At 35.8% G+C, this 26,140-nt stretch overlaps 2 long non-coding RNA genes across 2 annotated transcripts in view; both read right to left on the reverse strand.

Moving 5' to 3' along the window:
• The window catches only part of LOC137481365 (uncharacterized), a 2,908-nt gene extending 2,005 nt beyond the window's left edge, over positions 1 to 903 (reverse strand). The window contains exon 1 of the long non-coding RNA XR_011003477.1: positions 840 to 903. This is a non-coding gene — a long non-coding RNA (uncharacterized lncRNA). The remainder of the gene's footprint in view (positions 1 to 839) is intronic.
• Positions 904 to 5,424: 4,521 nt separating this feature from the next.
• LOC137481416 (uncharacterized) lies at positions 5,425 to 20,925 on the reverse strand. Its single transcript, XR_011003495.1, has 4 exons — positions 20,836 to 20,925; positions 16,270 to 16,367; positions 10,265 to 10,451; positions 5,425 to 5,889 (listed from the first exon to the last, which is right to left on the reverse strand). It is a non-coding gene; the product is annotated as an uncharacterized lncRNA (long non-coding RNA).
• Between the last annotated feature and the right edge of the window lie 5,215 nt (positions 20,926 to 26,140).

A 26,140-nucleotide genomic window follows, 5' to 3' on the forward strand; every position in this document is an offset into this window, starting at 1 on the left:
CAATTTTGGTAGCCTAGGATGCATACAGGCATTCCCTAAGTCTGGCTAATAAATCTCTCAAGTCTACTGCTGACTTACTGTGCTTTCTTCTACTATGTCCCTTCCATATTTCTCCTCTCTGCTCTTCCACATCCCCGAATCCAGACACAAAGGCAGTAATAAATTCATGTCTATTTATAAGCTTTTAAAATTAATTTTAAACTATGAAATGCTTATGAGTAAGCCCCATGGAAATAGAACACCTACTTAGTCTAGTGAAGGAGACACCAAAAGTAACCCAAATATTTTATTTTATTTATTTATTTTTATTTTGTTTATTCAATTAGACAACAAAATAAAATCTGCTGAAGGAATATTTCTCTGTAGATAAAAATGCAGAACTCGAACTCCTCTTGTTTTTGTCAATTTGATCTCAAGAATCCAGCAGTAGTACTTAATTTAGGCTTATGTAAGCTAAGAAAATGAAATGGCACCCAAACTGTAAACTGTTTTTTATAGCATTATTTCCTTTTCCATTACATGGTTAGCACATCCTCATGGTTCCTCCATTCTTTGTTGTCAAGGACTTTCCAGCTACTTCCCATATTCATAGTGGAAATGCTGGTAAAGTCTGGGATGTGATAGAAGAATTTCAGAGTAATTTTTTTCTTTTTCATCTGTGAGCATTTGCATGCTAAAAATGGAATTTTATAGTAGCTGTACAATGGAATGGAATGGCCAGTTGTTCCAACTACAAAATGACTGATTAATAATATGCTTAAATGTCTTAGGAAGACCCTCCCACACCTTTTTTTTTTTCCCCAGCCAATAATGGCAGTCATAAAATTTCAGTACAATACCTTGCAGAAAAACAAGAACTTGTGGAGGATGTCAGTGCAGTAGTCTCAGTGAACCTGGGTGTCATTCCAGAGCTCCATAATGCCTGCAGTGATGCGCTCCTCCCATCCCTCTCTGTTCACAGGACCTGTCTCCTGAAAGAAGACCTTTGATGCAGTTTGAGGCAGACATTTTACAACACTGAATATATGCAACAGAATGCGCTAATTTTTTTTTTTTCATTACATATTCCATAAATATAAGTGGAAAGCTCATACTTAAGTTAATTTCTAACATATATCTATAGAGCAACAGAAATTTACACACTGTTTTTCATGAGCGTCTTCCCTCTTCTCTTTCCTGTTTTCCTTTCTGTAGACAACATAAGAATAGGATTGCTTTTCAAAGGAGTTTAACTCTCTTATTATATTACTATTATTATTATTATTATTATTATTATTATTATTATTATTATTTTAAGACTGTCATACAATTAGAGATAAAATAGGACTTGAAGACTTATAAGAAAGAGATGTGGGGATGTGACAGAAGTTGGGAGATGTCTAGATTCCAGGTGGATGTCAAAAGAAGGCAAAATATTTCCTTGAAAAAAATGAGGCTCTCTTAGGACATAGGAATAATGTAAGTGTCAGTCCATTAAGATTTAGCATTTGGGGTCCTATTTTTTTCTTTTGGGCATGACAAAATTAATTGCAAATGTATTAACAATTAATCCATAAGCCTCTGCTGAGTGCCATGAAAAGACACATGAATAGGATTTGTATCTCTTGAAATCCACTGTCATTCCTGGAGCTCAGTGTTGAGCAAGAGAGGTGTGTTGCACTTGAAAATCTAACAACCAGTTTTGTAATGTCACCAATGTTTTTCAATCATCCAAATACCACCAATTCAATTAAGCTCATAAACTTCATACCCATAGTTCTCCAGGATAAGCAGCTCCATTTAAAAGTGAATGTGGACGAGCTTGTGCTGTCCATGTGAAATATTGTTCAATCAACAGCCAAAGTTTTACTTGTCAGTTTTGATATATCCGATAATAGCTGTAGGTTGTTTTGCAATGTCCAATGTTCTGTGAAGATGGGCTTTTCATATTCTTTATTGTTTTTTTCTGACAAAATGTTGCCTGGACTTTTGCAGTTTTGTGAAATGAAACAACAGTAAAAACAATATATAATTTAACCCTCATAGACCTAGCTGGACTGCAGATAAGCATCTTTCCCAGGCTTATGGCTAGTTTTGGCCAGGATATAATGAGTTCCTGTTCATTGATCCCTTATAAGCATCCTCAGTGATTGAACATAACCCCATGCACAGCAGGCAGTCATTCATTTGTGCCCCTTTTCAACTCCATTTTAATCAGCATTTGACACTGTTGAAGATCAAATCCATAATTAGGCTTCACAAACAGTCAGAGTTTTGGCAAATGAAAGCAAAAAATAAAAAAATTGGAGATTCTTTTGTAGTCAAGCATCTATAAAAATTCTGCATTATATACTCTTGGTGCCCAATGATTTATTTGTACTTAATGGCTCTTTCTTTTTTTTTCTCATTTTCTCTTCTGAGGTTATTACCCTGCATTATTAACACACTCATGTGTGACTCTATTTATTGTTTACTGGTGGGAATACACATTTTTATAAACAGCTGTTTATTGTATATATGGGTTTAAAGTAAAGGTACACAAGCACACTCACAAATCAACTTAATAAGCACCCTGATAAATAGCACAGCTGCTTAATTGGGACAATTGCTAGGGAACAGATTCAATGACCCCAGTCAGTGAATTAATGGCACACCTAGTTGTGAAAAGTCCATTTAAATGATATGCTTGGTGTTGTCTGCTGCCTAGTCGCAGTAGTTAACAGGTGTGAATTGGTGTTCATAGCATAAATTTCCTGCTGGTTGACCCTTTGCTCACTTCAGGTTGCTTCTCTACTCTTTCATAGTTGCTAAGTGAATGGAAATTATTGAATTTATCTTAAATTTATCAGACTATATTAACACCTTTATAATAGCCAATTTTAAAAGTAAGATTATTTAGAGAGAGGTCTCTGTGGGAACCTTTCTAATTATTTATTGGGTAGGCAAAATCAAACCCATTTTCCATGCCATATTCAGCCACATTCTTTTAAAGTAAGTTAGTTCTAGAGTAACTAATAAAACTGAATTTTAGACAGAACCTCAACTTCTTAATCTGGTTTCTGAGGGGGTGTACCGTTTCTGTGAACTTTGCTGATTCCCTGATTAAGGGCCCTGTAGGAACAGCTAAATAGCATAATATCTAAACTGTCTGGTACCTCTTCCCAGAAGTGGACATCTCTGACTCCTGAAATCCACTAAGAGCAGTGGGGCTGTGCATCCCACAGGCCAGTGTACTGATTTGTCTGCTCAGTGTTTGTTTTTAAATGTGGTAAAGATCAGTCTGCACAGTTGATAGGGCTAGATTTAAAAACAACACAGACAAAACTATTTTCCCCTCCATGTTTGTGATATCTGGAGGTTCATAGATAAGTGTAGGGTTCTTTTGTTTTATATTTCCTTTCTCATCCTTAGGAAGTTTATCCCTTATAGAAACAATGCTAAAGGAACAGAAGCATAATAAAATTACTGAAGTAAATAAACATGTCCTTTTCTCTTCTCTTCCTGACTGAATCTGTCACCTTAAGTTGCACTATATCTGTAATGGAAGTTTGTCAGCTAAATAAAACTTTCTCTAAGTCGCCATCAAGCAAATCTGACCAGATATGAAAAAGCTATCCTGTCATAAAGTTTTATGAGTATAGTTGAAAGATTTATAGATGCAATAATATTAAAAACCTTCTTTTGTCAAAGAAGATGAAAGAAGAGGAATCAGTGAAGTTCATAACTGGTCTCTGAAGTGCTCAAATACAGGATGGATAGTACTGAAAACCTGGTTATGTAGTGTCTTACATTTCAACACACTACAAAACTGCAAACATGCTTATACATCCCGGGAGTTTGATGTGTGAGGAAAGAGCAGGAATAAATGATGTATGGCTGCCATATGACATTCAGCAGGCAGTTCAACACTTCACTGGCTGAGCTGATAGCCCTGGTAGAGTATGTCAAAGCTAAAGATCCATCTCCAATGCTAGCCATCCAGAGCACATTAAAACTTCAAGGCAAGCTCAAGACACAAAAACTGTCAGTGCAGTGGTAAGGGAGATGGAATAAGTGGGTGGGACAGCATAAAAAAAAAGGGCTTTCATTCAATCCATGTAACTTTTTCACTTCCAGTCTTCTCTGAGTCCACTGAATCAAATTGCCTTGCCAATAAGTAACCAAAAAGAGAGAACAATACCTTTTTCGCTTTCGTTTTAAAGAAAGCAATGCCTCTTTTAGAAAATAACATAGTTTAAAAATGTAGTTTTGCTTGGAAATCTTTTAAAATGAAAGGCCTCCTGGGCAACAGTTAACATCAATGTTAGTAAAATGGCAGGGTGTGGCACTACAGGTTTTGGCTCAGTAACGGAAGCCATGTGCTGCAGGAGGTATGTAAGAGAATTGTTAACACTGGTAAAATGAGTTTCAAAGTCCAGTTTCACTCCTGATTGTAACAGCTAATAACAACACTTTGAGCTATGGCTCCACCAAGGAAGGAAAAGCACCCTATGGAGGCAGCTGGTTGTGCATATGCACAGCTATAGGTATCTCTTAATAATAAGAAAGCAGAAGATAAGAAATAGATAACAGAAATGGGTTTTTTTACTTATTTTTTTTCTTTTCAATTTTACTTTTTTTTTAATTGCACATATTCTTCTCTACCAGCTCTTTGACTGGACATTAGCTGAAATAGAAAGCAGAACTGTATTGGCCTACTGCACTATTTAGGAAACATTGAGCTGATGACAGTTATTCATTTCTTTTCATATATCTGCTTTTCTTCCTTTGTTTTGGAGTTTCACTTCCAAGCAAGAACACCTTTCAATGGCAAAAGACAAGCTTTAATTGAAAACTTGAGCACAACGTTGAATGTGTCACAGTGCTTGGACAGTCACTGTACACAAACATTTATATTCAATGAAAGGAAAGTCCCACTAACCAAACCAAGCTTGATTGGAATCTGAGACTGCCAAGCAGTATTTGTCAGGCATAACTACAGCACAGAGGCAGTAATACACTGTTTTCAGCCAGGTGGATGTAGGGAGGTCCTCGAGGGACCTAAGGGCTGCCTGGCTGGAGGTATTGCAAGTTCTGTAGAAAAAGTTTTGAAAAACATTCTGCTCTGGACAATGGAAAGTATCTAGTAATTGTTCTTCTCATGGAGATTCAGTCAATAACAGTTAAAATAGTTTTAACTTTTTTTGGTGTTGTTTATTTCATACACTCTACTAGTTCAGTATAGATCAGTAGCCCGAGAAATCACATAAAACCATATCAGCAGTCAAGATGTACACAACAATGTAAAACATCAATTAAAACTAAATATGCATGCTGTATGAGGATGTCAAACTATTAATATACTTTTAACGTTCCAGAGGATGTAATCCTTACACAATTGTCTTTTTGGTTATTTGCTTAAACCACATTTTCATTTTACCAAATAGAAGCTGTTCTCTATTTTTTTAAAATCCTAAACTGATATTTAGTGTGAAATAAAGTGACTGACATGTGAAGATACCTTGCACAGTGTGGCAGAGATCTTGTTAAATTATCCGTGGTATTGGGAACTTGCAGGTCATTGACTATCCCAATTTAATTTGGCTAGTACAGGACATTTCTAATAATTAATACTGTAATAACACTTAATGATCTGCACTCATGCAATCTGAAAAACCAGCTAATGGTGCAGTTTTTAGTGACTGCACAAACAGCAAGTTTTAAATTTGTCAAATGCTGCTATTTCAGCATCACACAGTCATGAAGCAGACCCTGTGGGACTATCACTGATCCAGTCACTAGGGACTTGGCCATGATGTAGCAAGAAGCAAAGGACGTGTTCTCAATGGAGGTATTCCTTTGGAATTAAAAGTGGGAGCACTGTGTTCATGAGGAACCACTAACACTCCATATTTCCCTCTTGTTCCAGGGCTGTGAACAGAAGGGATAAGAAGATAGAGGGAAATGGAAGATCAGAATAAAAAAAACTCAATCTGTTTATCTCATAGTGGTTTGTTAATTTTAGAACTAACTTCTCTTTGAATTCTTTAGTCACAGTCTCTACATTAAATAGTCTGGTTGATATAAATTTAGGCTTTATTCTGTAGTCAGGGCAATAATGTCATTGGCACTGATTTGTATACTGTGAAGTAGTAGAGTTTAACCTTCTGAAAGAGTAGATGGACATTGTGTTTTACATCTATTTCAAACATTGCTTTCATGGTGAAGGCTTTAGGGAAAATTCCCAGTGGTTTATAATGGAAATAACTTTTTAAGCAAACAGTCAAAAGAAAATCAACATATTTCAACTCTCTCTCCCAGGTATATCCTATACTTGAGAATGGACACAAATTATCTCTTTGGTGTTATAAATTCAAGCATATTTATCCATGAAATATATTTGGACATTCTTTAAAACAGCAGAATTGCACTGAACACTCTAGTCCAAATATGATCACTATGTTATACTTTTCTAAGTCACTCTTCAGGATTATGGAGCTGCTTTTCATTACATTGTGGCCCTTACTTTAGAAAGTGATTTTATTGGCAAACAGCGATTCAAATAAAAAGAGAAGGTAAACATTGCACCCTTCCCTGAATACAGAAAGGAAAACTCAGGAAGGAAAAGTGTTAATTACCCAATAAATGAATGAGAGTAGAGAAACATCTTATTTTGATTGAAAGACAGATCTCATATGAGTTGATAGAGGAATCTGCATGAGCAAGATCTAAGTGAAACAGCTTAGACTTCGAGCAAATGAAAAACAGTTTATCCTCTTCCCTTAGTTTAACTAAAATACATGGACTTCCCAATTAAATCAGGACCACATGAATTTTATTTTAAAAAACCTTTATTTTGTACATTTCAGGATTGCCTTTATCCTTGAAATTTTAAAATTTATATTTTTTTTAATCATTAATTAATTTGTTCCTGTGCTTAGTGGTGGGAGCCAGTAATCAAGAAAAACAGATCAAACTGCTTGAGCAATCCAGCAAAAGAGGATGGGCATTTGTGCTTTCTCTTCACAATCTTTTGATATGTATAAATCAATAACATCCTCTCTTGCAACTAATTTGCTGGTATATGGACTCCAATGGAGAAAGAACTCAATTTTTTTTAACAGTTTTAAGAAGAGAACAAGAATGTGGAGGGATGTTTGGCATCTCTCTTCTCCTGAGGGCTCTTTTAATAAGGTTTAAATGTCAGAATTATACTAGGTTGATATTTTAGTGAGATGGATTTTATGTCTAGCTGTAAAAGAAAATGTCCATTTCTTGTAGAAGGTGACTCACCTACTTTAAGGCATAGTTAGTTCAGTTTATCCAGGTATAGAGACTGCTGTGATCACCGACACACTCCTTACATGCAGCATCAGGGCCTCATCTGAAATGACAATTGAACCGAGAGAACTCAAAAGTCAAGGATAACTAGCCAAAATGAAACCCATGTGATCATTTTCAAAATGCTAATCTTAAAAAACATCATTATTTTGTCTGGCAGTGTAATTCCGGCTCTAATAATATCAAGAGAAAAAAAATCCCATTGTTTTAGTGGATGTAGTCTCATCCTACACATGTTTTATGAAAATACTAATATACTCCTTATTTTATTTATTATTTATTACCTCTTTTATTCGTGTTTTTCATTCACCAAATAAATCAGTAGCATTTATTAATCTAGAGAGGTCTTAAGATTTCAAGTGCCCCTCAAATCTGCTAAGAAAGCACATAACTAATCTAAACCATTTTATGAGTTATTAGTTTCCACAGCAGATAAAATAAGCAACACGCAGGAAGTTTTTTTATATTGCATTGTATTAGAATATCAGAAGATGCACAAGGCTAATGAAAAAAACAAAAACATAGAAACAAACAGCTGATTAAAGTTCATGCAGGCCCTAAAATGTGAGGGTATATGGCATTTCCATGCTTAATTAAGGGTATCAGTCAAATAAATAAGCAAAAAAAGAAGTAAAATGTTTGTAAAACTTTCGTATGTAATTTTGATGGATGCAGATTCATGCATTAGCATGTGGTTTCACACATTGTTAACAAAGATTACTGAGTCTAGAAACTTAATTTAGCCATTTATTTTAACTCTCTAGTGATCATGTCATGTCATCTAGTGATCATATCAGTCATAACTCCTGTCAGGAATAACTGAATATCTACAATAACAAACACATTTCATTTTTGATTTTGTTTTATTCATTTCCCCTTTTTGTTTTTATTTTCCCATCTTTCTTCTTCTTCTTTTCTAAGATTATATATTTATTTAATTTGTATATATACCAAAGCATAATTCCTCCATATATGGCTGAAGGAAAGATGGCTAAGCAGATGATCGCCATTTCGCCTCACAAAAGAAAATGCCTTTTCTTTGTCAGGACATCAGACAAAACACAAATCAGCAGATCCCCAGAGTATCCTTAAAACTCCAAAGCATAAATGATTGGGAGAAACCATGAGTCTGTCATTGGTATAAACAATTTTAGTCAACAGCTTGTGTTGAAGATGGACTTTTTTGCACTGTTTTGTTTAACAAGAAAAAATTCACTGCATTTTTTTTCTAACTTGAGGAAATAGAAGGAAGTTCCAGTTGGCAGTAAAACACCAGAGAGTTAATGCAACTGAAAAATTTAATTGATCTTTTTCTGAGATTTTCTACCCCTATTCTTTGAAAGCTGTAGTCATAATTGCAAATGATGTAAGATTTATTTCCCACTATGCCAAACTTGACAAATATCCAAATTTAATATCAGTCTCAAAAATATAAGTAAAGTAAACTAATGCCAAGAAATATTCTTAATTCCTACAGAAATCAAAGAACAATGAAACTCAATAGGATTTTTAGGTATTCAAAAGAAAATAAAAACTATCAAATTTTTGTTTCTATATGGAATAAATGACATTCAGCAGAAGAGACTCTCAGCACCTCCTCAACGTGTATGAAACAATAGTGTTGAGTTTTAGTAAAACATGCTCTGTGTTTTATTCAATGAAGATCTGAATTGAGATCCAAATTTTTGAGGCCCAATTGAAAATACATAGGCAGTACTTTCTTAAGTACTCAGACAGCCCCAATTTATGTTACAGTCTAGAAGTCCTCTTAACTACAAATGTTCAACCTATTTTAGGATCTGGCACAGAGATTGCACCACGTGTTCTTCAGCATCCTCTGGTAATTTTATGTGACCAGTTTTCCTAACAAAGCAAGCTGCTTTTAAAAGATGTTTTTAATTGAATCAACACCTTTAATGTTCTAACTGAAATTCTGTGACTTTCCAAAAAGACATGATATGGTCGTCTGTGTCACTTTACTTAACTGGCTTCCTTATGGTAGGAAGGCATTTACAGTTTGTTATCACAGTCCTAGTTTTTCTGTAACAATCATTGAAATAACACAGGCATTCAATCCTGGCAAGCCCCAGACTATTTGGCACTTTGAAATTCATAGATTTAACAGCAGAGTGTCAGATCATTTTTCATAACCCTTGTTTCCTTGTCAGCATGTCATAGCCAGTACAGAGCTGCTAGATTAGTACAAATATATAAATCTTTTCTTAGCTTCACCTCACTGCTGTTTAATACTACTTTACTACACCACTGTGCTTACTAGTTTAAAATACCTTCTGTTTGGAGAACCGCATATTTATTATTATTATTAGGGAGTTTTTCTGCAATTTCCCTGAGCACAGGCTGACAGCTGCATAGCACTTTGTCATTTATCATTGTACACAAGATCTGTCAACTTGGGAAACAATTTCAATAAAAAAAATCTGCATGAAATTACTTTGCAAGAGGGAAGAAAAGCCCCAGTTCTGTATATTGTATGTGCAATTCTGTGGCTCTGGTTTATTGTTTTTTGGGGTTTTTTTTGGTCTACTTTTTCTCTCTCTCATTTTTTTTTTAATTTTGGCTGTGAAAGGTACTTAATGTACCAAAAACAATTTGTAGAAACATTATTTCACCAATTGGAAGTGTGTACGCCTTGCTGAGGTCTCCCTTATCTAACTGTTGCTAATACATTTTCATGCTGTGCTCTTATGGCTTCATTTTACAGTTGACAAGATCACCCACTCCATGCTGTGTTGGAAATGGGACCCTCGTCACTCTAGTCCACAGAGTGCACTTAACATGTGAACAACAAACAACAAAAAGTTACTGCTTTAAAACATCTTCTTCATCCCTTTATCCTTTTGTTGGAAACTTAGCCTTGCTTTTGTGGCTTGGCTTAATTAACTAAAGCATAACAACCATGTAAGTCAGAAATCCCATACCTATCAAAATGGGAGGATTTACTCACCTATAGATTCTGTTGAGTTAACCTCAGAGGAGGTCAATAACACTCCACAGATTCTTCAAAATATATAGCACTCATCCTCTGCTGACCTCATCCTCCTCAAAGTTTACATGAGGAGAAATTTATTTTTTTTCATGACACAGCATTTTTCTTCACTTTAGTTTAATTTCTTATACATCTTGTGCTGTAACTAGATAAACATCAAAGGCCTACAGTTAATAAAACCAGCTGGTGTAATAATTTCTGTGAAATTATGTTCTGGACAGCTGAAAAGTAGGGATCAGGATTGGAGTCTCCTGTTTTCCACCCTGTCAGTGTTTTCTCCAGCTATGGATTTGTTGTCATCAACACCTGATGATTCTGCTGACACCCCTGTCAGAAAATGAATTTTTCACTCCCCACTTGATTGACTCCATTCATAGCATGTAACTCTGTCAAAAAGTGCCACTCTAAGCTCACTTACTCATGTGTTTGCATTTTCAACACCAATGCTGAGTGGACAGACAGACACATAAACCCATGAAATATTCAGAAGGCATATTTCACTCTTAATTTATAGTTCTTTATTGTCCTTGTCAAATGCCATGTGTCCCATGCTTTAAATCACTTGACTTCAGAAATACTTCTTTTGGAGGAAGTTTTGCAGATTTTGTACTTGAATTAAAGCACAGATGTTAAGTTCTGTCAGATTTTTTGATGAAACTAATATTTGAATGTAAGTCATTAATGCCACTCAGTTTCCTATACTACTATTGATAAAAATATGCCTTTCATAGAAGACTAGTTTGTGCTAAAATGATATATGTCTTCAAAACTTGGTCCACAGAAATGACTCATAGTGTAAAAAGTAGTAATTGGAGGATCTTCTAGAGCCTGAATTACTCAGACCAAATGATTGCAGGGAGAATTCTCGTTTGTGAGGAACCAATCAGCCTTTAGTTGCTGTCACTGGACACTGAATTAAAATGCACAAAAGTGCCTACAGGCAACCTATTTCCAAGATGCAAAAATAACAAATCTTTTTAAGTGTGTGCAGAAGGTGCTTGCATACCACAATGAATGGCATCACAAGAAGTCATCTCTGAAGCAGGCCCAACTGTTTGAGAAATCACTTCATTATACAAGGGGTTGAACAGAGTAGACTAGAGTACAGCAAGTTTGGTAAAGACATATGCAAAACTGTTTATGGCACCACAAGGATTGATTATTATTGTTAATAAGATGCTGGTAAAAAATTAAGGGCTATTGGAAGAAAAAGGCTATCAACAAAATGAAGAGAAAAACTGCCAGTAACATTTTTTGACACTGTGTATTCAGAATATGATCTTATCTGCACGTGCACTGGCATCAATAAGACATGGCCCAGTTGTTGTTAATGAAGTTATACAGGTGCTAAGGGCTACTATACAAAAATATATCATATTGATAAAAAGATAAGCACACATGAACTGCCCAGTATATCCCAGCCCTCAATTAACAAGGCTTTGCATTTAACACCAGTGAAGGCAAATTTTGCAACTGATATATGATGTAAGCAGTCTAGTAATCAAAAATAAAATCAGCAGATGCTGTTCTCAGTGTTGGAATTTTTCATGTGATTGATGTTTTCCACAGTGTTTTCATTTCAAAAGTGCAAGAGAAGTTGAGAAGAGAAAGGACAGCAGTACAAAACCCCACAATTTAAAATTACTTTAAATTTAGTAGAAATAACAGAGGGTTTTGAAATGTATTCTTGTCATTCACTTTGATATAATTATTCCGATGTGGATATAGTTTTTCAGTATGTGATCATTTATTGGAACAACATGTTTTAAAAGAAGTTATGGTCACTTTGCATTCAGAACAAGTATTTCAAATAATCTGTCAATTTATTTTTTTAATAGTAATGTCTTCTTTCTTGAAGAAAATAGCAAGGTTCTTGTCTTTCTTTTTGCTTTAATCTCTGGGATTTGGTTCCAGCAGGCAAATTTTTTTCCTCCAAAACAATTATAACTCTAAAAACAAATGAAATTTAATTACCTTTTAATTGACACATTAAAAGGAAATAAGTAGTATAATCAGCAGTTAAATGCTTTCCTCAAAGGTGTTGCTTTCATAAGCTTTATGATTAGCTAACCAGATTCAGAGAAGTGGGATAACGTGATGGGAAGAGGGCTGTCATGACAGAGTATGGACTCAGTGATTTTTTGCAAAGAGGAGTATATCTAACACACTATGATTAAATTGAAAGATGTAGGGGGTAAAATTATCTTATCGATTTTTATATATAATTTCACTTCACCTTTATGTACAATATTTCATGACTTTACAATTATACTCCCAAAGGCTTCATACTTGTATATTTTGGGAGCAAAAATTTGGAAGATTTAAATAAATAGTATCTACAAATGATACCTCTGGACCTAGAGTTTTAATAAAATATCACTACAAATGATACTTGCTCTTACTATAGGACATGAGAAAACACGACACATGCTGCTGCTATTGTGAAGGTAAAAAAGGTAAGTTTGTTTTCTGACTCCAGCATTTATAGTTTTCCAAAAGTTACAGTGGATTGGAGAGTGAAAGTGCCACCTCTCCAACGACACTGGACAAACTAATAGTCTATCAAATTTCTCCACCTCTGTAAGGAATGCAAAACAATAAGTTATTTACAGAACATGTGTGAGAAAGTTTGCTACAAGAATGTAAACTCAGAAAGCTTTAAAAAATCTTTAAAAATCAGGGTGACATCTTGCAGTCTCCACATAAAGAAGGTCAGCCTTTCTGCTCAATTTGCTATGACAGACACTGAAAATCATTAGCCTTTTAGGAAATGACCTGTGAGAAGAAGTCAGTTGTTGATCTTGAAGAGGTTTGATACATAGTACACTCATTTTTTTTCTAACTAACCTTCTGGACAGTAATCTGCAGTTTGAATGACAACTTTTTTTCCACTTTGACAGGTAGGCTTAAGTCCACAAGGATGCTTTCTTGATGGAAATAAAGAAAGAGAAGTGTGTCATAATGCTTAAATTGTATCAACCTATTGCTAAAGGGAAAAAAAATCTCCCCCCTAAATAACTAGAAAGTAATTAACACAGGGCAGTAAAAAATTAACAAATGAGGGAACATTTATTCAAATAGAGAAACAAATAGAGTTTAAAGGGAGAAAAAAAATCACAGATAAATTAAAACAATTACCAATTTTTTTAGGAATATTAAATATTCAGTAATTTAGGAATAGAAAAGTTCAGTAATGTCTTCTGAGGATTTGACCAAAATGGTGCCAGCATCTCACAACATTTTAGATGAAGTTACAAGCATAGAGAGGAGCAGTCAGAACAGCTGATCCAAAAAATTACAGATCAAGGATCTCATACACACAGGGGTTATTTGAAAAATGACTGTCTAGGGCTGGAGCAGAGTGTCTCACACACATTGTTGCTATAAAAAGAAGGGATAAGTAGAAGGAAGGACAAAAGAATGAAGAAGGGGCCTAATTGACAATAGTGGGAACTTCTATGACCTTTTTTTTTTCTTTTTTGAAGTAAAAGGCAGAAATGAAGAGTCATGATAAAACACAAGAGTGAAAAAGGTAGAAAAGTTCTGTTTAGCAAGTCTACTTAAACTAATTGTTTCCTCTTGCCTGTTATTTATTACAACCCAAGTGTACAACCTAGTGTCACCCCACTCAGGTGGAAATGTGAGCATGTGGGCTATTTAATATAGTAATTTGCCTAATGTAGCACAATTACAGAAATGTGCTGAGTAACTTTGGGCTGATTCCCCAGGAAATAATTCTTTATGGAGTGCCTACAAGGTACACCTGTGCCTCATTACCTGAATCGATATTTTTGCCATGTTGATTTGAAGGACAAAATAGACTTAGGAGATTCTGCTTCCATAATTACAAAGAACATAAAGAAGAGACATTAAAACTGGAAGAAAAACTTAAAAACATGCCACACAGTACAACAGGACAGCAAAAATACAAGGCTAGCTCTAACTTTGCACCTAGGAGCCTCTGTATAGAAAACAATTCCATTTTGTTAACAAGCCACAAGCGTACACTTAAGAAGCAGGTGAACAAATGTAATTGTGAGAAGTACAATGATGCTTCTAAGTCTAAATTGTCTTCCTCTCAAGGCACATGTGTTCATCTATTGCATAGTATTTTTGTGTGGTTTTATCTTTCTCCTCTATTTTAAAACAAATTAATGACTTTCTCTTAATGACTTAAAAGAGGTTAAGGTGTAAAGGATTTCTTTTCAAACATGTCACATCTCCTATTTCTGTATTAATAAAATAAAGTAATCATCATCTTTTTCTCCCTCTCTCTCTGAATTCCTAGCTTTGGTCTGGCCTGTGAGGTCAATTCAGACTAAAGGCCATTCATATCTGATAAATGCAAAGGACTTGTACTAAACACTGATACTCCCATTATGATCTCTGGTGAATAGGTTTCCATATAATAAAAATACCACAGCAGCTGGCACAGTTTTAACCTCAGCAGAGGCCAAAGCACAAACAAACAGAGACTGAAATACCCCATTATCTCTAGAGGCACTTACTACGACTCTGAGCGCAGGTAGATTGGTGAGGTACCAGGGGGTAAATTTGCCCTCTGCTCCTGCCATACCCATTCCTTGCACAGATGTAACCTCCATGACTGACAATCTGACCACTGTGACTACCTTTTCATTCAGTTTATTTGCTCTGAAGCCTTCTTTGCAGGCACCCTTTATTTTAGAGAATCAAATACACTGGAAAATAATCTAGTTGTTCAGACAGCTTTAAAGATAAGGCTGTGCTGAAATTGGTACTGAAAGCAGGACTTTTAATCTTTCACACTTTGATGACTGAAATTAGACTCCACATTTAAAACTCTTATTTTTCCTAGGTCAGTTTCCATCTCAGTAATATATGTATGTCTTGTATGGGAGAAGATCCACTCACTGTGGCAGTACAAACACATAAGTGCTTCCTAAAACCCCCAAGACTATACCACTTCACTCTCCAGCAGCTGACCCATATTTAACACATTACATCCACTTCTGCACAATCCACCTCAGATGCAAATGGATATTGTGATTTGAGCCATACAGTCATAAACCATTTCAGGGTGACACAGAAATTTCAGTGGACTGCTGAGGACTTCGAGTCACTTCCTTTCCCAAATACTGCCAGCTGCACCAAGGTGATGTGTGTGTCTGGCTAACTGGTTCTAAAACTGGAAGTCTGGTATAGAATATACTTGTCTGTGGGTACTAGGACTGGGATGTAGGAGGGTGCATAAGGAGAGTTTTGTCTGAAGGTGAATCTGCATGTGACCAATGAGTTCTGGATTTTTAGCAGAGGCATTGACAGGAAATAGTCAAGGGAACATAAACATTGAAGAAAAACATGTGACATCCATGCTAGAGGGAGTCTGAAAACAGGCTGAGAAAGCTGGGGCTGTTCAGTCTGTAGAAGAGAAGGCTCTGAGGAGACCTTATCATAGACTTCCTGTGCCTGAAGGGGGCTTACAAAAAGGCTGACGAGGGACTTTTTACAATTAGTGGTAGGACAAGGGATAATGGCTTTAAGCTGAAGAAGGGTTAATTTAGACATTAGGAAGAAATTCTCAGCTGTGAGGGTGGTGAGGCATCAGCACAAGTTGTCCAGAGAAGCTGTGGATACCGCATCCCTGGCGGTGTTCAGGCTCAGGTTGGAAGGGGCCTGAGCAACATGGTCTAATAGGAGGTGTGCCACCTGCCACTGCCCGTGACAGTGTTTTTGAAATTAGGTGATATTTAAAGTCCCTTTCAACCCAAACTATTCTGTCATTCCATGGTTTTATGACATTGTAGTCATCATCACCTTAAATAGTAAAGAGAAGGAGTAATGAGAAATATTCACCACTAATCACATGCAGAGTCAATGCCACTGTACTTGTTGCTTGTTGCCTGGAAAGGAACATAAGTCCTTATGTGCAAGGTAGAAAAACAAAAGACCTGTAAGTTTAATCTAAACAAGCTTCTACTTACCCATGTCTTCTGTTTTCACTCCCCATCCTGCCCTCAGAAGGTAAAAACAAATTGCTGGAGTGTTTGCAGACCATGAGCACTTGCTGATGGTGCAGCACCTGGAATCAGAAAAAAAATCTGCTTTATGTCTCTGTTGACTGGAAATTCATTTGTATATATATGCTACAAATCACTATCTCCACCAAATGCTTGATATGGAAAGAAGAAAATGATGCTAGTAATGTATGACCCTGAAAGTAGAGGAATTGTAGCTATTTACATCAGTTGTCAGCAACCTGCTGCTTGTTTGCGGTGTTGCTGCATGGATATAGATAACCTCTCTGAAACATTAGCTGAGACAAAGCAAGTAATTCTTTGTTGACACATTGTCAGTTTCTAATTTGTTCTCAAACTGTGAGGTAAATCCTCCATCTCCACTGGAAAAAGGGCCTCTCTATCTCACATCAGTCTTTCTGCCCTTTTCACTTTCTATTCTCAGCTGGAAATGCAGTCGAAAAGGAGTTTCCTGCCCAGGAACTGATAAAACATACCAACAAAATTATCTGGAGAGTTTAACCTTAGCTGTGGTCCCTTTACATCACCCTGAATAAAAACACAGAGCAATGCAGAAGGAAAACTGTGTTCCTTATTACAGCAGCATCAGAAATCAGGAGGGCTGCAGTTGCAAGGGACAGAGGTTATCCCTTGAACTTGAAAAATGTTGCTTTAGCTACAGAAATAAATGCCTCTGAGCCAGATCTTGGTGAATGAAAATGAAAAGCTGAGAAACAAAACCAGAGTGATGGCTCTTCATGAAACATCATTATGTCAAGAAGAAACGGCAAATACTGTGGCAAGGATTTCATCCTCTTTCCACTCCTACTTCTTGGTACCTTTGAGGAGTCTGCACTAGGAATATAGTAAAATGTGATGTGCTAGGAGTTTCCTTGTAGAGAGATTGGCCTGATTACATTTCACTGGGCATAGTAGCTCATTCTTCTTTCTGACTGCAGCTCAGATAGAAGACTGACAGCTGGACTCCATCACTTAGATTAATGGGTTAAAAGCTGACATCTTTTTAGTATTTTGGACTTTATTTTCTTTATCAGCTTGACTTTCATGCTCAGTGTGCTCTTGCCACAATATTCTTTTAAAAGTACACTTGTCAGAGTCCATTTTCTACTAGCTACCTTGATGGTGACATCAGCAATGGCTGTGGTTTACCTTTTGACCTTCGAGAGGCAGCAGATGGGTCCAGTAATAAATCCCGATTACTAGTGAAGGAGCCAATAGCTTGGAAAGGCTGAAATAAAAGTCAGACAGTTTTACACTGCAGTTCTTGTTATTTGCTTTGATATGGAGTTGTGGGCTGTGCCAGGGGCAATGTTGAGCAGCCTGGACTGCCTGCAGCCCTCTTCCCCCAGGCAGGAAGTGCGTGCCATGCCTCCAGCCTCTTCTTCTTGCTTTCTCTCCAACTTCCTAAACTGGCTCCACACGCAAGTTTCCTTCAGTTTTTGACTCCACGACCTAAAAGCAGCAGGTGGAAGACTATGAGCTCCCAGGGCAGCCAAGGGGCATCCAGGGCTGGGCCCTTCCCCACAGGCTGATGTGGTAATGCTGATTGTTGCCATGCCAGCCCTTGAGGAGGGTGCACAGGGATGGAATGCTGTCAGGAAGAGGCCTCAACACAGACCAGGTTTGGCAAAGGACAAAGGAACTTCATCATGGTGTTTTTACAATGTTTTAAAAAGAAACCACAAACCCACAAAAAACTATGGCCAGTCTCCTACAATATCACTTTTGTGTTCCCTACACTGAGGTTTGTGGGCAGGGTGGCTGAGGGTTTGCAGAAAGTACTTACAGTGCCTTGGTCAGGCCTTGGGCATGGAGAATGCTGCATGGCTCAGATCAGACAAATATTTTCCACTTCTGGAATAAAGATGTTTATGTTTTAGTCTTGGCTGGTTAGGGTTTTTTTTCCCAATGTGTATATTGGATGGAAGAATTTTCTTAATTGTTTCAAGGGATGTTATGCAGTTTATGTACTCGAATCCTGCAGCAAAACTGTGGTTTTGCATGAGTAAAGATGGTAAGATTTTTTTTCTTTTTATATAAAAAGCAAATAGCTCACTGCACAAACAAAGTTTTCAAGACCACTTTGTACCCACATTAGAACATGGATACATCATCATGATCCAGTACAAGAGAAGAATGAAGAAATTGTCACTTTACTGAATTATTAGGAATAAATCACCCAGGAATAATACACACTAAGATTTTTTTCTCTGAAATTTCTATGTATGGTTTTTGTAATTTTAAGTTTTTTTTTTCTTTTTCTAGGATGTGTGATAAGGCAAGACACCTTTAGTATCATTGCCATAAGTCTGTCATAAGAGAAAGAGATAAATATCTTTGTCCTCTTCTCTCCCTGAATTTTTGTTGAGATTTTGGAACATTTGAAGTTTTCCAGGAATTGGTGTTCTCTCAATATATATAGATGTCTTTCAAAGAAAAAAAAATTGTACTGGATGCCCAATTCCCACTCCTTTTATATATGTGAACACTGTGGGCCTTGTGAACAGACTACAGCTTTTAAATCAAATTAAATGAAATGTCACACTTTTCATGTCTTAAAAACTTTCCTATTCATTTACTTGGAGGAATATTTTGTCCTGTCTTAATCTGCAAACTAATAATAAACTACTGGTTTTGTAGAAAACGATTTCCAAATGAACAGCAGTTTTTTTGGTTTTTCCACAAATCAATCATATTACAGTGAGTTATCAAGTAATTCCTTCCCCAAAAATGTATGCATTAAAATTAGGATATTTTTGATTGCTGGATAAATTTACTTCAGGAATGTGATGGAAAAAAAGTTCTTTTCACACCAGGAAGTCTTTTAATTATTTTTCAAAAATGGAAGTCTTTTCCAGTTGGAAAAAAAAAAAAAGATTTTTGTTTTTTAAAATAAAATTTTTATGAATATTATTCTATTATCTGAGTAGAATTTTTTCTGTGAAAACATTTGATAGTTTTAGATACAGTGTAGCAATCTCTGTTAAGAGAACTAATAGAAAAAAAACTCAATTTTAGATGCCATTTTCTATCTCTGTGTAATGTCAGTGAAGAATATACTTAGGAATTGGGCCTTTATTTTGTGTAACAACAAACACAAGCTTACTGTGAAATTATTAACAGCTAGTGGTTTCACTTCATCGGTTGTTAGTTATATCAATCATTTCTGTGCCAGCCTGGAAACAGAAGCTTTACTGTTTTGGAGAAGAAAGTGTATGTGTATGTTGTGTGTGTTCCATATAAATTACGCAGGTGTTTTAACACACCCAGGTGGTTTTTTATTCCTTTTGGAAAAACAGAAAGGAAACAACCCAAGGGCTAATGTTCTAATTATCAGTGGTTGTGCAAGCCTCCAAAAAGCATGTATTCTATAACCCCTGGAAAAATTCTGACATGTTATAAACTGGCTAAATTAGCTTCAATCAGTAAACAAACAAATTGGTGCCAGCACAATAGTACAATAATGCAGTGCATACTAAGTGACTTATTTTCCTAATGCCAAAAATAGCTACATAAAACAATGCTAAATATCTTTGCTTTTTCTTTGTATAATTTGAGTTAGAAGTTGTAAAAAGTCATAATTCCTGTTCTTTAAATAACAACAGTAGAACTAGAATGTCTATTTCTCAGATATTTTTTGAAAATTCTTTCTGGACTTTGGCTTGCAAGCCAACTTACATATGATTCAAAATGTTAAAAATGAAACATATTTCATTCAAATGCTGTGGTAGCTCTGGAAGCTCAGATTAGTTATTTTTTCTAGTTTAGCATTGAAAGAAGAAGCCAAATTCTTCTTCAAGGCAGATCATATTGGGCTAAACTAAGTAATATTGAAATGGTATTGCTTATGTAGGAAAAGAGCATAAAAACCTGTAAGGAAAAGTTAATATACTCCACAGTGGGCTTTGGAATGAATGTTGGGGCATGAAAATGTAATGAAAAAGGAAAATTATAGTTCTCTAGCTCCTGATGGCTCTTAATCTACTTTTTGATTCCATACTGGAAGATACTGTGAATATGTGAATTTTCTCTGTGGCCCTACCCAATTGCAGAAATGTGGAGAATATGTTCCAGGAACCATTTCTCTCATTTTTGTGCATATTATTGTTTTTTTTGCCATCAGAAAGTAAGTATAATTGTGGTAATAGACTTTGATTGCAACCTCTCTAATTGTGAATATAATAAATGTACTCTGTAAACATAATTTATCAAGTGTGTTTTGGAAATGGAGTTAAATTCAGTTCAGAGTTTTGCAAGATCCTAAATACTGCAACTTCTTAAATTTTTGGTTATTGAATTTTTAAGGCCAATTGTTTATATACTGTCTCTCCTGTGTAGGTAAAATCTTCTCAATTCATTTTTCTTTTATAATGACATAATATAATGTAAGTCATCAAAATGTAGTATACATGTTTTTATCTTCTTTTGACTACTCAACACATTGATGTAAACATCTGTGCTGGAATACGGACCATTACATTTATGAATTAATATGAAATCAAAACAGCATACCTCAAGTACTTTCTTCTTTCCAAGTCCAAAATGCTTTTTCATAAGTGATATTGAATATTTATACCTTTGAAAATTACACAGACAGACAGACACAGAGCTGTAGAATAAAAGGTGTGTGTGTGTTACTGCACACCTTATTTTCTGCCTCTGTCAATAACACATCTATTTTGACCAGTCAGTGGTACTGGAAACTGCATATTTGCTGACAAAAGTGAACTCAACCCATGTACATGAATTTATAATTTAAATGAGAAACACTTTGTTTTAAGTGTTGTGTTCTCTCCTGTCTTCATTTAGCTACACTAACGTATTTTTCCATTTGAAACTGAATAATTAATTGTCCCAATGGTGCCATCGGGAAAGTGTTTTCAGTTGCTGTTTCTGGAGAATCCATTGCTACTCAGCTGCCATGAATATGTCAATAAACATACATGGTTGACTAAAACAGAATATATTTCTTTTGCACACTTCATAGTCTTTTTCAGAGAATATGACAGATGTAGATATTTAAACTGCTGGTGTTCTTTGTGCAGTAACAGAGTCCTTAAATCTGAACTCTTGCTTTTCTAGACTGTGATCAATACCTTGAAAAAGGAAATTAACTACTGGAAGTCTTACTAACACAAATTTGTACCTAAAAAGAACTCTAATAGTGTAAAAAGCATTTGCTGATCTTGGTAAAAAGTAAACATACAGCTGTTGTTTTATATTCCTTCTTTTTTTTTAAGCAGGAATTTCCTTAGTGTTTCCTCAATTTTATTTGCTGCTTTTGCAGAATCATTCTTGATAACCATTTCTGACAAAACATCTCATATATTTACTGCAATTGACCTCCTTGTAAATTAATCAGGAGTATCTAGAGTATATACAGACTTTTTTTCATAATGATTATTCAACATGCAGTTTTGTATCCTTTTCACAGTAGCTTCACACATTATACATATTCAGCACAGCTACAATCATGAGTAGTTTATCCTGGCTTTCCCTTGTCTTCTCCAGGCTATAATGAATGCTAAAAGATAGATAAGTGTATGAGGTGGCCCCAGGGAGGATCACCCAGGGATGCCCTGGGAGACCACAGTGGTGTAGGAAAAGGTATTGCCCTAGGATTCCCCCCTTCCCTATGTAAATGAGGGCACGTCCATCAAGTGTCGCACCCTTCCCAGTTAATGTCCATCACTGGTTATAACACCCTTTGTTGTGGAAGATTCATTGTTCTGTGTTCCCCCATTGGCTTTCGTAACAAGCCACTCCTTTTCCTTTTCCTCACTGGTTCTGCTCAAAGTCACTTCACCCCTACTCCTCCCACAAGCCTCTTTTCCATTGGCCCCTTTGTACCCTGAGCCCGCCTTTCCCTCTCCTGTTATAAGCCCTGTCCCCTCCCCTGGAATGGGCTCTCGAGTCAGCTTCCCTTGCGTAAGGTTGTCTTCCTGCCTTTTCCTGCCTCACCCTGCTTCCTTCATTCCGCGTTGAGCCTTCAATAAACCTACATGAACTGCAGACCTCTGAGTGTCTTCCCGTCTTTCGGTGGATGATACAAGTACACTATCTGGGCTACTGTTGACCTGTCTACAGTGGGGCTTCCCTGCAGGACCAAGGTCCAGGGCGGCCCGCTTATAAGTGAATCTATCCATCTCTCACAAAGCCTTAAACACCATCAGGAATGACCATCTATATTCAGTCTGTTTCCTCTACCCAAATTAAGAATTCAGGGAAATTACACCACACTAAATAACAAGGCAATGATCTTGCTATGGGATCCCACCTGTCTGCTCACCAATGATATATTTTCTGGGATCTGTCCATTACTATACATCTGACCCTATTTCATAGCATATTATTTTACAGCTCAAAATTCTCTGGTCTTGGTTGTACCACTGAGATGGTGCATAGAATGCTGCTGGTTCAGTAACAATGCTCCATTAGAATAATCACATCTTGTAACTTCCCTGTTACGCCTCCTGCATGCTCTCAGCACTCAATGCCAGCAGCTATGACAATTCTTTGTTGTATGGAAGCAAAGCTGATTTGCATTGCCATTATTATTTTGGTGCATGCATGCTTGGGGGACCAAACAGAAAGTGAATTTTTACTTCTGCGTCTATTTTCGTGTCAATGATCTGACAAATTTTCTGCTCTTCCAGAGTATACAGTACATCCACTGGCATTCCTCCATGAACAGTTTTTGATTATGAGCTTTGAGAGACACACAGAGACACAAACATTTCTTTTTATATATTTTTTTCTATTGCGTACTATTTAAGTATAAATTGACAGAGATTTTCTGCTGAGTTAACAGTTGACTTTTTCAGGGAAAGCTAGGAGAGATTCCCTGTCCCACACCTTTCTAAGAAATTCACTAGCTGGGAACCAGGACTAGAAAAGACAAAAAAGCTGTGCAATTATTTTTAAGAGGGTAGATGTTTATGGTCTAACTGATACAACTGTTGTAGATTCTTTCTTAATGCAGAATAGCTACAAATACTTAGTTATGAAGAATTTTGTGTAACTAAATACGTAAAATTAATGGCATGCATTCCATAACCTTATATTTATATTAATTATGTCTTAATTTTCTGTGTGTGATTGTCCCTCTCTATTTATGGTTCTAATCCATCTGCTAAAAGGCATCAAGTAATTTTTTTTGTAAATGCATTTTGCTAGTCTATGCACAATCTTTTCTTAAAGATGTAATTTAGCCATTGTATGTGTTCTGTTGTACCCATCATTTTAGAAAAAATCAGTTATGTTGATCACACTGTGAGAGTCTTCTGTTAAATCAACACAAAATTTTATCTGTTTCTTCACAATTACCCCTCTAAATGCAAAATTATTAATTCACACTCTTAGCACACATTCTGACACAGCCTTTCAGCTATTGCACACTCCAGAGAGACCATGATATAATCCATAATCTTCTGATCACTTTCCATTTTGTGTTGGGAATTAAATTTTCCAACACTTGATCCTTGCATGGTCAAGGCAGAACTTTTTTATGTAGAAAACTTGCCTAACCTAGGTCTCCTACAGTGTGGTATGGAAACTTCATTCTGAATACAACAAAAATTACTATTTTTCAGAAAGAAAATTATGATTTTTAAAAAACTATTGGTGAGTTCAAAAGAGATAAGTCAGAATGGAAGTGTAAAATAGTATGTAAAGATGCAAGTTTTAAGGCTCAAAATACCACTACTAATTCAATATCAAGGTTTAGAGGATGAATTAAAAAGCAAATTCTTAAGTGACCAAACTCAATTGATGGTATTTTTCATAAATCAAATTCATATGTGCCCTGAAAATAAACTGCCTAGTGTTTGCATTAACTTCCAACACATTGGAAGCGTCAGGGTCACCTGTTTCATTTTAGCAAGATTCCAATTGAGTTAAAGATTAGGGGCTGAATTACTCTGTTTTGTGGTGGACTGAATGAACTTCTTGGTTGGTTTTTTTGATTGCAACATTTAGTTTTCCAAAATCAATCCACATTATTTATGTTTCAGAGATGCCTGTTTTCTACTGTTTGAAAGTTAGCTGTCATGACATGTCCCTGTGCTGCAACTGTAGAAATGAGAGTCAATTTCTATTCTTTTTCTCCCAAAACTAAGACAATCCTTATAAATATTATAAAGGTAAAACGGTGTTCAGGACAAAGTACATCTCCAAATAATTTTTAATTTCTTGTTGATTAAACAACCACTGAAACAGAATAACAATGTGGAAAATATGAAAATAATGATGTTATTATGTTCTACCCTTACTTCTTGTCTGAGTCAGTATTTCTACACATGAAGGTGAGATAGTCTTCAAGATATTTAGGTCTATCAACTTCATTTTTTTCCTAAAGACTCGAACATTTTCTACTAACTATGAATAGGCCAGTATTGTTCTCATGCTATTAAAAATTAAGCACAATAAATATAATCTAACAGAAGGAGGGAGAAATTTCCCCAGAATAGAAGGCAACAAATTGTCAGCTCTATTTGGACAATAACTTTAATTTTCAACTATGCAATCCCATGTACTAGGAAAAGAAAATCTTTTCAATTTGGAGGACTTTGACAAATATTAATATATCACAGTTGCAATGGGATTCATTTGTGCTGTGGAATCTAAGAGGTCAGTACATCTGTAAAGACTTATAGTACTTAAGAGATGATCGTACAAGACATATGGTTTAATCATGATGTATTTAAGCCTTTTTTTATCTGCTTAAGAATTCAATGTTTTTCTTTCTCTAATTTAAGAAACCATTTGTGATTCCTCTCAACAACCAAAAAAGTATTAATACAGCAGCCAGAGTGTATTAAAAGTGGATTAAAAAAGTCAGAATTATGTAACTATAATTGATTATAACAATTATTAAAATGTAGATATAATGATTTGAGTGTTATTCCTTATAGGCTTGACATCACATTGTCAATTTTTATATATGGGTGAATTTCCTATAGAACCTCATTTATAGCATGGTAAATCCTCAGAGGAAGATAATGAAAATGTGGAAGGACTCTGTGATTTATATCTCAGCAATAATATGTTTATGTCACTAAAGCTATCTTCTAAGAGCAGTTTATTTTTCTAAAACCAGGTCCTCCCAATAATGATCATAACCATTGTTTTATTTTTAGAATGCTAACACATGCAGACCCAGTGCTGCATGAACTCTGGTGGAAAAAGCCTGCCAGGGTTTTAGGTGTCTGCTTGTCACCATTGCCCAACTTGGCCTTCATAATCTTTAGAATGTATGTACTCCCCCCCCATCACTGATGGCCAGTATTTGGTAAAGGAATGTAGGAATCACAAGCTGTAAAATTATTCCCTGTGCCAATGGAGAGCCTTCCACACAGAAGTATCTAATCAAAAGAGATTGTAACCTTTTCAAACTGCACTTATTGAAGGTGGCCTGCTTGTGGTGTGACTTGGAATTGAATGCTCAAATCTGTAAGTGCAGGTCAAGTGTGCAGACAGCCACACGAAACAGGCTATTGAAAAAGGTGCATGGCTACAGCAGCACCACATGGAAATATAACTCTCCCCTGTAAACTCAGACACCAAATATCACTTTTCAGGAATGTTTTTCTATTTTGTATTCTCTTCGGTCTTATTATTTAACAAATAATACTTGTATGTCATCTATCTAGCAGTAGAACAGACTATATGGAGCACACATAGGATATGAAATATATTCCTTTTATCACCCAAAGAAGGGTTAATATTAAAGTTCATTAGAAAAAAAAATCCTAAAATTAAAAGTTATTAAACAGTCCTGCTTATAGATTATCTGATTATGGACTAGGAAAAAATAGAA

The sequence above is a fragment of the Anomalospiza imberbis genome, chromosome 1, assembly GCF_031753505.1.
Source record: "Anomalospiza imberbis isolate Cuckoo-Finch-1a 21T00152 chromosome 1, ASM3175350v1, whole genome shotgun sequence".
Lineage (NCBI taxonomy): Eukaryota > Metazoa > Chordata > Aves > Passeriformes > Viduidae > Anomalospiza > Anomalospiza imberbis.